At 44.8% G+C, this 13,707-nt stretch overlaps 1 protein-coding gene across 7 annotated transcripts in view; it reads right to left on the bottom strand.

Moving 5' to 3' along the window:
• CABP1 (calcium binding protein 1) overlaps window positions 1-13,707 on the bottom strand; it is a 57,742-nt gene that overhangs the window by 17,730 nt on the left and 26,305 nt on the right. The gene's annotated exons all lie outside the window — the stretch shown is intronic.

Genomic DNA, 13,707 nt, shown 5'->3' with positions numbered 1-13,707 from the left:
GCCTCCAATTTAGGTAGTAGAGAACCTAAGCCAGTGATACTCAGACTGAGGCTCGTGAGCCACAAGTGGCTCTTTAATGTGTGTCCTGCAGCTCTTTGCAGCACATGATATTAAAACACTGTATGATTTAATTATTAACCAATCAAAGTTATTAACCAATCAGGATGCTTTTACTATGTTAATAACCAATTGTAGTTAATAAAATAATAATACTTGGTCAGTCATTTTGCTGGCTCCTGAACCACTGAGGTCTGAGTATCACTGGCCTAAGCACATCTACTGATGCACATCCTGCACAGCCGATTCATTTTACCGGCTGTGGTCAGAATCCCATTCCCACCCTCAGCACCTCTAGTGATGCGCAATGAGATGTGGCATCAAAGCTGGCAGAAGGGGCATTAAGAAATCTGGAGGGAGGGAGCCAGAAATGCAAAAAGGCCAGTGAAATCTATCTTTACCCCTCCTCTACCTCTCAAGCTTCTGTGCCTGGGAGGAAAAGAACCCTAGGAGTCAGCAGACGGTTACGTGTGTACACAAGTGTGGGTGGGTGCACATCAGTGGGTGGATTTATGTGTGTGTGGGTGCAGGTAGATGTGTGCATATGTGTTTGCCCACACACATTAGGTTTTCTTTAGAAAAGTCTGGAATTGTTTCATAAAACTTTTTGAAACATTACTGGGCTTTTCTGAGATTCAGCTCTCACCTGGGTCCTTGCATCCCCACTAAGAATCCCAAGGATGGGAATGGAGCCTGGCTTGGATGGAGCCTGGCTTGGAGTTGGAATTTATCATGCAGGAATGAGAAACTTGCTATGGAGACTGACCACGGCATGAAGCAGGAAGGAGCCTGGTATGAAGGCTGGGATAGGCACAGAGTAGGGGTTTGGACTAGATGACTGAATACTGTCATTTTTTCCATCTCTAGATTCTATGATCAGAAGGAATGTTGTTCTTGAGAGAGATGGAGACTAGTGAAGTAGGTTTTCACCTGTAATAGCAGCTATCTGTTATAAGACGCCTCTTCCTGCTAATGATGAAAACGTGGAACTGACACCTTACATACAGACATTAAAGAGGGTCTTCTTTCCAAAGACAAATGTTGCTGTGTCCTAGTTCTGATTAGTTCAGAGGCAGCTGCTAGGGCTACTTCCAGTAGCAGAGAATGCTGACAGCCCCAAGAGACAGATCGAAAACCAGCTCAGAAATCGAGATCTGAGAGGGGAGGAGGGAAATTTGCTTTGTCAGATTGCAGCCTACCTTGGCAGCATAGAATAAAAGTGTTTCTACTGGGCAAGTAACAGTTTCCAGAGGACAAAGCATTCCTGTTCCTTATCAAACTTCAGGTCCCTTACAATATGTCATCTTTCATCTTCTGGGACAATAGATCAGACCCCTGTTTGTGACTGGTATAACAACAATATTAGTGTGGTGGTTTAATCTCTGGTGAGAATATATGTATGAGGGTCAAACTCATCCCCAGTGGACCTCCACTGAAGTCAATGGAGCTACCTAAGGGACGGATTTGACCTATTGTGTATTTGGAAGGTTTCACTGTTTTTTATCTTGAGAAACCCATCTGACTCCTGCCTGTTTAATTTATCCCACTCATATGTGTGATTTCTACCTGCTCTGGTTCTGAATTCTTTCTCAACTTTGCCATGAGTTTGCATCTGGATTGCTAGCTTTCAGCCTCGTTCTTACTCACCCTCCACGTGGTGGCTATATAACTCTGTAGAAATAAGAAACAATGCAGTCGTGTTTGTTGGATGACTTTCAATGAGCCTGTTGATTAGGATTTATTAACATCCTTGGAGCTACATTGTCATTGGTATCAGGGGTCCTTCTGTTACAGCTCCCAACCACTGGTACCAGGGCTGGGCCTCCAAACATCTGAGACTGGTCATCTTCCCCCCTTCTGTGTTAGGCCCTGGCATGTTATTGCTGCCCATTCAGTTGTGTGTTTTCCAACCAGGAATAGAGCTTGGACTGTACTATGCTCCAGTCAGGCAAAAGCAGGTACAACTGAATGCGGGAGCAGCATTAGGCACAGGTCTTGTACAGGAAAGGTCTTAGTCTAGCAGGCAAGTACAACTGCCTGAAGAGTTTGGGACCTTCTTTATTCTTAAGTGTCCATTGCTGACTCATGCTGGCCATAACATTATATGAGTGTTTCTCTTCTATGTTACACTAAATTGGATCAGATTCAAACACAATCAGAAAGTCTGTTAACAAAATTGAACCTCCACAGATATTTCCCATCCCTCCCAAGGTATAAGAACCATGACCTGCAATTGCTGCTCAGGACAGTTTTATCTCTAACTGTTCAAACAAAAGCAGAGGGCCTGAATCTCAGTTACACACTGTAGAGTGGAAATGGCCTTCTAGTTTAAACAACCTTTCCCCTCAGTGCCCATCCTTGCCCTAAACTCAGGAATAGGGGAAATGCGAATCAGTCGCACTGTCTGGAAAAAAACATGACACTGCAGAAAGCACTACTTATCCTCTGATCCCAGGGTCAGCTTGGGTCTGTACCTGGTGAGACACTAAGTGCTGCAGACAATGGTGCTGGTGACTAGAGAGGTGGTGCTCTTCCCTTGGAGTCAACACTAAACCAATACCCCAGTGTGACACTGCAGATTGGTATGAGGCGAGAGATATCATCATAAAACCAAGGTCCTGATCACATGCACTCATTAAAGATCCAATGACACATTTTGTAAGAGTCAAGGTGGTATCCCAGTGTGAGGTCTCCTGATCAAATTCCAACTCGGGTGATCATATTCTGCCTCCCTTAATTGCCCCTCCAGTTTTTTAAGTGAATACAGGTTTCTTCTTTACTTCCTGTTCTGGACAGTTGTGTCATGTTGCTGTGCAGTGTGGCATAGCTGCCACATTCTACCCCAGAGTGGAGGGTGCATATCAGTGTGGGATGAAGTGATCCATGTATATCCCTTCCCAGGGTGGTTGCAAGAGGCTACACATGTGCAAAGTATGTTAAGTAAGGGATAGGTAGCGTAGAGATTAGAATATTTCAACACTTTTGATTTAATGGTGACTTCAGTCACAGGTGTATTGAGTTTGGTAGCCTCATCTTAGTACAGTAGGCTACTAAACAACTGCACAGGACCACACCAATTGTAACAGCTGTTTGCCTCTATTCCAAGAAGGGATCTTGAACTGGAATAGAAGGGTGATTCAGGTTTATGGATCCTGCTGACTATCTACAAGGTCACACGAATGTCACTAGGTAATTAAAAGGGAGGCCAAAGTTAGCTAAGCATCTTTTACTGGATATACATCATACAGTTGCTCGTTATTGGAAATCAATACCACTCATGGCTCATAGGAGGAAAACAGCAACTGCAGCTGTGATGCCGGAAAGAACCACAGCTAATTTTGGTGACAAATACACAGGATCTGCACTGTACCTAGAGCCAAACTCTTCCCTGATTTATACCTTGTGAAAGCCCATTGACTCCAATGATATTTCATGAAACATAAGTCAAGGCAATACATAGTCCTTGGAACCTACATTGAGCTAATTTAGAGGGCAATTAATTTTTTTTCTCTCCCAAAAGATGAGCCTGATCCAGCCTGCAGGTTTGTGCATGTCAATGGGTTAGATATTATGTTGTATATTTGATGAACAGAGCAATGATGGATATTTGTTTAGCTTGGTTTTACTTTGATGTTTTTACCAAATCCTTAAAAAATAAAGATCTATTTTAAAAATACGTCACTAACAAAATTAGTGCTCCCTGGCAGAGGTGCTGTGCTCAGGAATCTTGCCCATTGCCCCTCAGTGCTTCTGTGTGCCTGGCTTCCATCCTTCAGGCTCTTTAGAAGCAATTAATGTGATAAATTCTTCCCCCTGCTGAGCAAAGGGTAGACTGCATGGATGTGCTCAAGTCAAACCGTGTTTTTCTGTGTTCATAACACACAGGGGACTCTGTGAATATACTCTGCATATCTCTAGAGCCTTCCAGCTGAGGAGCTGAAAGACATTAGTGAATTAAGCCTACAAACACAACTGTGAGGGAGGTATTATCCCCACTGTACAGACAGGGAACAAAGGTACAAGTAGGGTGACTTGCCCAAGGTCTTTAGCATAGCTAGAAGCAATGTGAATAGTCTGTCTCCCAATTCTGCATGTTAACCACAAGTCCCTCCTTCCTTTTCCAGTAGAAGATGTCAGTCAGTGAGTGCTCAGCACACCTGAAAATCAGGGTATTCTTCTTTAGGTGCCTATACATTTAGATGCCCAACTTTAAGAACTAAAATTTGAAAATGTTAGCCTTTATATGCATATATGTACATTCATGCAGGGGCATGTGCACATATATTGGATTGTAAGAAAACTGTATATTTGAAGTTCTGTGTGTATGTATATTTTTAAATAGAGGGAGTTGTGTTTTGTGTGTGTATCCTTCTAAGAGAGTTTTGTGTGTACATATATTTAAGTGTATTCATGGAGAGTACATTGTATGTAAACATATAGGCGTTTGTGTGTGTGTATGTGTGTACATATGTACATACATATATAAGGTTGTGTGTACACTACGTAAAATGATTTTGTTACACAACGCAGGTTGTGTGGATACATTTAAAGAAGTATATATACAAACATGTTGGAATTTGTGTGAGCATGGGTATACGTGAATGTTTGGAAAGGATCTGTATGTATGTGTATATACAGCTTGTCTTTGCACACAGGGATGCATGTGTGTGTGTACCCACACAAAGGAGTGTATGTATGAAGGCTATATGTCTAGATACAGGGGTGCCCATATGTAGATTGTGTATATACATACAGGGTTGCATGAATGTATGTTGACTGTGTGTATACATACAAGATGTGTATGTGAGTGTGCACACAGGCATATGCTTGTGTAGCAGTTGTGGCCATGTGTGCTCTTCTTCTACCATGCAACATCTTCTGTACTAAATATCTGTTGGATGATGAGGGCAGAGAATTATCACAGCATCCTCTGTGCTCCTCAGAGGAAGGAGCTGTTGAATTTAAATACCTCCTGTCCTGTTGGGAAGTTGGGGAGTACTTGGGGGCCACATACGTCACAGCCTCCCACAATGCGTCACTGCCTTCCTGCTCCAGGACTGTTCCGAATGGTTGGTGGGTGTATGTGTGAAAGCTTGGCAAGATGAGGTCAATAAGGGGAAGAGCCCTTGGAAGTTTGGGGGTGGGGACTAAGCTAGAACATAAAGAAGTCTGCTAAGGAGAAACCTACACTGAGACTGTAAAAAGAACAGGAGTACTTGTGGCACCTTAGAGACTAACAAATTTATTTGAGCATAAGCTTTCATGGGCTACAGCCCACTTTATCGGATGCATAGAATGGAACATATAGTAAGAAGATATATATATATACATACAGAGAACATGAAAAGGTGGAAGTTGCCATACCAACTCTAAGAGGCTAATGAATTAAGATGAGCTATTATCAGAAGGAGAAAAAACAGTATTGACAGAGCCAGAAGAGTACCCAGAAGTCACCTACTACAGGACAGGCCCAACAAAGAAAATAACAGAATGCCACTAGCCGTCACCTTCAGCCCCCAACTAAAACCTCTCCAGTGCATCATCAAAGATCTACAACCTATCCTGAAAGATGATCCCTCACTCTCACAGATCTTGGGAGACAGACCAGTCCTCGCTTACAGACAGCCCCCCAACCTGAAGCAAATACTCACCAGCAACCACAGACTACACAACAAAAACACTAATCCAGGAACCTATCCTTACAACAAGGCCCGATGCCAACTCTGTCCACATATCTATTCAAGTGACACCATCATAGGACCTAATCACATCAGCCATGCCATCAGGGGCTTGTTCACCTGCACATCTACCAATGTGATATATGCCATCATGTGCCAGCAATGCCCCTCTGCCATGTACATTGGCCAAACCGGACAGTCTCTACACAAAAGAATAAATGGACACAAAATTGACATCAGGAATCATAAAAAGAAAAGCAGTACTTGTGGCACCTTAGAGACTAACCAATTTATTTGAGCATAAGCTTTTGTGAGCTAGAGCTCACTTCATCGGATGCATGTACTGCTTTTCTTTTTGCGAATACAGACTAACATGGCTGCTACTCTGAAACCTATCAGGAATCATGAAGTGAGCTGTAGCTCACGAAAGCTTATGCTCAAATAAATTGGTTACTTTCTAAGGTGCCACAAGTACTCCTTTTCTTTTTGCGAATACAGACTAACACGACTGTTACTCTGAAACCTGTCATTCAAAAACCAGTAGGAGAACACTTCAACTTCTCTGGTCACTCAGTAACAGACTAAAAGGTGGCAATTTTGCAACAGAAAAGCTTCAAAAACAGACTTCAACAAGAAACTGCTGAACTGGAATTAATTTGCAAACTAGATACCATTAACTTGGGCTTGAATAGACACGGGGAGAGGCTGGGTTATTACACAAATTGAATCTATTCCCCCATGTTAAGTATCCTCACACCTTCTTGTCAACTGTCTGAAATGGGCCATCTTGATTATCACTACAAAAGTTTTTTTTTTCCTCCTGCTGATAATAGCTCATCTTAATTCATTAGCCTCTTAGAGTTGGTATGGCAACTTCCACCCTTTCATGTTCTCTGTATGTATATATATATATATATCTTCTTACTATATGTTCCATTCTATGCATCTGCTGAAGTGGGCTGTAGCCCACGAAAGCTTATACTCAAATAAATTTGTTAGTCTCTAAGGTGCCACAAGTACTCCTGCTCTTTTTGCGGATCCAGACTAACACGGCTGCTACTCTGAAATCTGCCACTGAGACTGTAGTGAATTCTGCTGGCCAGCAGCAGAGGGCGCCTTGGTGACACTGACAGAGTAGAACCTCCCTCACTGGAAAGTCCCATAAAAGGCAGGGTCCCCTGGAAGGGAGTGGAAGGGTCCCTCAGGGACAGAAAGTAGGGAGGGTCCCAAGAGTGGAATGGGGCAGAGAGGAAATGTTTGGTGTAGGAAAATGAAGCCGAGAACAGGGTCCCTTGGTATAGACCTTCCTTGGATCACAATCCTGACCCTTCCCCTGAAACCAGAGTCACAGCACTGGATTCATGCTAGATGTCTGTGTCAAAACCATCTGTTTGCCTTCTGCAGGTTTGCTCTAGGCTACCGGGACCTGCATTCTGGGCCTGGGATCCAACTCTTTCCTATCCTCTGATTCTGCACCAGGCACCCATGGTTAGGATTTCAGAGTTGTCTTTATACCAACATCCTGTTTCATTCCCTCTCCTCTGTAGTTTAACATTCTGGTCTCAGAACTGATCGTTTCTCTGCATCTGGGCTCACTCTGGATACCCACTTCTATGTCTCAAACAGGACCTCACAGACACCACAATAAATGCAGCAACAATAATAGTCCAGTCAGAAAAAAGCAGCTGGAGAGGAAATTATGCTTCCCTCTTCTGTTTTATTCTGTGTTAAACTGTGCACCCAAGTTCAGTGTTTAATCAGCTAGGAAGAAGAAAAGGAGGACTTGTGGCACCTTAGAGACTAACAAATTTATTTGAGCATAAGCTTTCGTGAGCTATAGCTGTAGCTCACGAAAGCTTATGCTCAAATAAATTTGTTAGTCTCTAAGGTGCCACAAGTCCTCCTTTTCTTTTTGCAGATACAGACTAACACGGCTGCTACTCTGAAACCTGTCAGCTAGGAAGGAGACTTAATGGAGTCGGTGCTAATGTGGGGACTGGACTATGACCCACTGAAGAAATTCCCTGCCCCTCAAAAGATTATGTGAATCTAACATCCTAAATGTGCAGCTGTGAGAACTAGTCTCCTCAGTTCACCATAAACATTGAGACATGACTGCTCATCTCTGCTATTGCACAGCCTAGGACTACATCCAAGAGACTCTATCACTGCAACACAATGACATCCCCTCTGCTACAGCACAACACAGCATACAGGGACCTCCATCACTCACACACATCTGTGTAAGACAGTCTGGGATCCGGAAACTTCCATCACTGAAATATAAATGACTCTCTCTCTCGTCATTCAGACTGAAGAGTATCCTTGTGCGTTTCTGCTTGGAGGGCTCTAAGTTGTGGGCCTGATGCAGCAGTTCTTAGTCAGGCAACACTCCCATTCAAATCAATAGGAACTCAGAGTTCCCAGTGATGTCAACGAGAGTTTTACCTTAGTAAGGACCTCAGGATAACGTGGAGAACAGGGAGAAAGTGCTCACTCCTTCTCTGTGGGTGGCTGGGAAATATTCTCTTGCCTTGAAGTTTCTGGCTCCTTTTGGAGAAGAGCGTTCCTTATGGCAGTTACTCACCCCTACAGCTTGGGACCCCAACCACCTGATAAGCAGGGCTAGTTCCCCTCACTCTGGTTTGATCCATGATGCACCCTGACTCCATTGCTCTTCTACTAGTAAACTCTGAAGAGATGGAAGAAGATGGACAAGGAAAGGGAAAGAAAAAGAAAAGAGGAGGCTGCAAACAAGATCTTTCTCCTCCTCCTGTTTAATGTTCATTGGGTCTCTAGAATTAAAACCTGATCCAGGAGTGGGACTGCAGACACCAAAAAGATAAAGCCTCTCATGGCCTCTGCAGATGGAAATACAACAGGCCCTTTGGCCCTGGGCACTTAAAGACAGACCCTGTAAATATTTGATAGGCTCTTATGCCTTTCTCTGACCCACATGATCCCCAGGCTATTAGAAAGCAATTGACAGAAAACTGTGTTGGGAAATCACTTCATTAAAAAATTTAACAGCCAGGGAGGGCGTGAAAGCAAAACAGCTCTGAAAACGGCCGGGTCTCACATGGCAGGATCACTTACAAATTAATATTGCATGGCAAACTCCAGGAAAGGCTCTGCTCAAAGGGCCAGTACTGTGGAGCCAACAGAACTAAACAAGAAAGAATTGGAGTTATGCTACAACCGCGCTGCTATCCTTGCCACCACACTGTTACATTGCTATGCTACCAGGCTATTGCTGCACTGCTATCCTGCTGCCAGGCTCCAGCTGCCACACCACTGCGGCACCACTATCCCTGCTGCCAGGCTACTTCTGCACTGCTGTCCTGCGAGCACACTACCACTGCATCACTATCCCTGCCATGCTACTGCTGCAACACTGTCCCTGCTGACATGCTACTGCACTGCCGCTATCCCACTGAGATGTTACCCCTGACAGCTATCCCCGCTGACACACAAATGATGCACCCCTTTCCCTGCCATCAGGCTACCCCTAGACTGCTATCCCTGCTGCCAAGCTATAGTTACACCTTATCCCTGCTGCCACATTAACACCGCAGTGCTATCCCTTCTGCCCTGCTATCCCTGAACCACTACCCCTGCTGCCACAGTAACACTGCAGTGCTATCCCTTCTGCCCTGCTATCCCTGAACCACTACCCCTGCTGCCACAGTAACACTGCCCTGCTATCCCTTCTGCCCTGCTATCCCTGAACCACTATCCCTGCTGCCACAGTAACACTGCAGTGCTATCCCTTCTGCCCTGCTATCCCTGCTGCCACGCTAACACTGCACTGCTATCCCTTCTGCCCTGCTATCCCTGCACCACTACCCCTGCTGCCACACTAACACCGCAGTGCTATCCCTGAACCACTATCCCTGCTGCCACAGTAACACTGCAGTGCTATCCCTTCTGCCCTGCTATCCCTGCACCACTATCCCTGCTGCCACAGTAACACTGCAGTGCTATCCCTTCTGCCCTGCTATCCCTGCACCACTATCCCTGCTGCCACAGTAACACTGCAGTGCTATCCCTTCTGCCTTGCTATCCCTGCACCGCTACCCCTGCTGCCACAGTAACACTGCAGTGCTACCCCTTCTGCCCTGCTATCCCTGAACCACTACCCCTGCTGCCACAGTAACACTGCAGTGCTATCCGTTCTGCCCTGCTATCCCTGCTGCCACGCTAACACCGCAGTGCTATCCCTTCTGCCCTGCTGTCCCTGCACCACTACCCCTGCTGCCATGCTAACGCTGCAGTGCTATCCCTCTGTCATGCTAATGCTGTACTGCTATCTCTCCTGCCATGCTGCCACATTACTGCTGTACCAATATCACTGTGCCACGCTTCTGTGCCACTGCAACATCCCATTGCCACGCTGCCATTCTACTGCACCACCATCTCTGCAACATGCTGCCACGCTGCTGCTCCAACATCGGACACCAGGCTGCCATACTACTGCACCACTCTCCCAGTTGCAAGCTGCTGCACCACTATCCTCCTGCCACGATCAGTCTTCCCCACCACTGCACTAGTATCCACCATCCAGCTGCATTATTGCACCATTGCACTAATATCTCCACCACTACACTGTCACTCTAAGAAACTACTCCTGGACCATAACAACACTGCATTAAGTTCACCGTACAAAATTGTATTTCCATAATACTGCACTAATTTTACTCTCACTAATTCACATTAATTCTCCCCTCCAGCACTGTATTAACATCTCACTCACTGTTTTATGGTATTACAACACTGCACTGCCAGACTGGCACAGCCCTGTGCTAACATCACACTGAATGCAATTGCTATGAGACTGGATGTCGTGCCTTTACAATATTATATTACTCCATCATTAGACTGCCAACCTGCTACACCACTGTGCTGCCAAGCTACAACACTACACAAATATCCCATCCTTGAACTGCCAAAATATGCACACGCTGCACCAGTATCACTTCCTTATACTGCCCCAGGACTGTGTTACGATGTTACTGCATTGTCCGTACTGTACTATCAAGTCGTTCTGGTGCTGTACAACACCCAAGCATAAGCACCACACTAAAATGCTCTTATAATATTATGTATTACTCCACAGAGCCAACACAGTAATATGTCATTAGCCTAATGTGACACCGTGGCTTATACTGATACAGTATTACAACACCCCACATCTGTTTATCCATGCACCACTGGACTACTACAGTATAGTATGATGCACTGAAATAGCACTATTGCTCTATATACAATACCAATGTACCTTGAGTGTAGTTAATAGAATACTTCTTTCTGCATTACCGTACCCTGACAGTACCATGCCTTAGCATTAGCCTGTAGCATACACCATCAATGCACCACATAGCTGTGCTAGCATACCAGTTATATATTTATAGCACTTCTGTCCATGCTCTCGTTTCTTTCTCTACAGTTACAAATCTATCTGCCTAAGACACAACTCTGGAGTCCTGGGCTGCTATTGCACAGGGCTACAGCAATAATGACATACTGTGTGAAGTCATCCCTGCAACGTTTTCTGCCGGCCTGATTGTACCACTGTAGTATTCTGCATACGCGGCCATATCATTGCACCACTCTGTAAGTACAGCAGGACGTTTTTCTTGTGTATCAAACACATACTGGTGCTCCTGGATCATATTTTGTCATTGCTGTAAATCTGCAGCATTGTGCTCCCCTGCTAATGTGTAACTGAAAATTTATTTTAACTGCTTAACTCACTGTGTGATAACAACACAGTGGGCTGGGTGTGTTAGCTAGAAATTCCTGGACTAAAGAAACTGTTTACTCTATGGTGCTGTTGCTCTCTTCTAATGACAGTGTATAATAAATGGGTGTTGCAGCTCCTGCAACGCTATACTGCAATCCTGTGCATTACTGCACCCCTGTGACACTGCATCCACCCATGATTGAAACGGGCTGCTATAGGTAGACTTTCCTGTCCTCCCCTACGACTGCAAACTCACATTTCTATCCAACTGCTAACATTCACTTCTCCACTCCTGGGACACAGCCTCCATCTCTTCTACTACCATGACAAAACTTGCACTTGCTGCTGTCTTAAGGTCTCCATCCATTCCTGAACTTTACAATTACAATTTTCTTTACTTTGTGCCTGTGCTCCTGCATCCAACTATTTCTGCATTCCATGCTGTAGCTACCAGGGCATTCCTGCACTGCTGTGTTCACCCATTCCCAAATGTTCCTACTACAACCCATGCCACACTCCTGTCTTACATTATCCATTGAATGGTCATTTCATCTAAATCCTTTCAGAGAAGGCAAGAGGCAGACAGATACAGATACAGAATGCCACGCTATGAAAGAAACATCTCTGTTTGTTCACAAGCACAGGGGCTATGCACTGGGTAAAAGAGCCAGAAGCAGCATTTCATCTGTGCCCTTCTTTCTTGTAAGCAAGCCAGCATTATTGAACTGGGGGGACTAAATCTTGCAGAGTTTATGGCATGCAGTAGAAGGTGGTGACACCTGAAAGTGGGTAGGCAACACGGATATAATAAAGAGCCCATTCACAGCCAGTTTCCATCAGTGGGAAAAGGTCAATTCAAAACTAGGTAGACAATGGCTTTTGTGTTGAGGACCCCGTCCCTGGCATGGATTTATTTTGTGGTTCTGATACTTTGAGGCCATGCAGGGCTACAGAGCTAAAATCCACACTCGGTTACATCTCCACTGATGTCAGCCAGGTTGCAGAGATGTAACTGAACAGAATTTAGCCAATAGATTTCCAGATATGCTGGTGGCATATTGCTCTTTGTCACCTAATTTAGCACTGGCACTGATGAGGACCCTGAATGTTGCTACTGAAAGATTTTATCCCTGAGTTTTGTTGTCCTGTTTGTGGGGCGGAGAGAAATACTAGTTCTGAGTCCACTGCAACAATAATATTAATATCCCAACAAATAAAGTATTGTTGATTATGCAAAGTCCTGGGAAAGGGGAACAGGTGAGGTTTGATTTTCTTCAGTGCAGTCAAGGTTATCAGAGGTTGACAGCACTTTCTGCCACTGAACTAAACAGACCTGGTGCACACTGTCCTTGCTCTTGACTACTAAGGTTCTGCTCCTCCCTTCCTCTCTCCACCACCCCAACTTGACTAGACATTTCTACACAACCTCCCAAGCCAACTTTGTCTATAAAACAAACCACAAATCCTAATTCTGGTTTCACTGATCACTCCCTGTACTGGAATTTAGCACTTCAGGCTATTGGTTTATATCTATAGTTGTGCTTCTGGGAGATCTCAGTTACATTAATCTTCCTGGAGATTACACTTCCCAGTAACATCCCATAATGGCTCTAAATGAAAATTGGAAGTGAGGCTCCCTTTGCCTCTTCACTTTTAAAGAGTAGCCCTGTCAGGGGTCATTTCATTACCAGGCGCAGCTAAAAACAACAGCTTTGTACAGAAAGAGCTTGCAAACACTGAAAGCATCTGTTCCTTCTCAACACACTGACTGAGAGGGTTTCAGAATTGGGTCAGAAGGATTTTTTGTCCCCCTCCCTTCTTCCGACAGCTCTGCCATCATAAATGAGTCATATTCTCATTGCAGCTAAATGTACCCTAAGGAGAAGTAAACATATAAAGAAAAGAAAGGGCGAGAGAGAGAAAGACTAATATCTGCATTTCTTTTTCAGATCAGATTCTTTGACTCCCTCCCCCAAGACTAGAGTGGCTTTTCAGAGAACCAAGGAGAGAGGGGGATGGGGCGAGGAGTGGGATTCACTTTGGTGTTGGGATGAAATAGAATTAAGTGCCCGATATCTCTCAGAGCGCCACACGCCGCGCAGCACATGCAGACCCGACCAGGAAGAACCCTTTGTCACCCAGCAGACTAGGGCAGCTGCGGCAGCGTCCGCCTCCCAGTGGGGATTTCCTATAAGCCATTGACCTGACGGGGTTTGTTCTTTCCTTAGG

Source organism: Chelonia mydas, chromosome 15 (genome assembly GCF_015237465.2).
Source record: "Chelonia mydas isolate rCheMyd1 chromosome 15, rCheMyd1.pri.v2, whole genome shotgun sequence".
Taxonomy (NCBI): Eukaryota; Metazoa; Chordata; order Testudines; family Cheloniidae; genus Chelonia; species Chelonia mydas.
The sequence above is the reverse complement of the archived record's forward strand: the minus strand, read 5'-3'. Positions and strand labels throughout refer to the sequence as shown.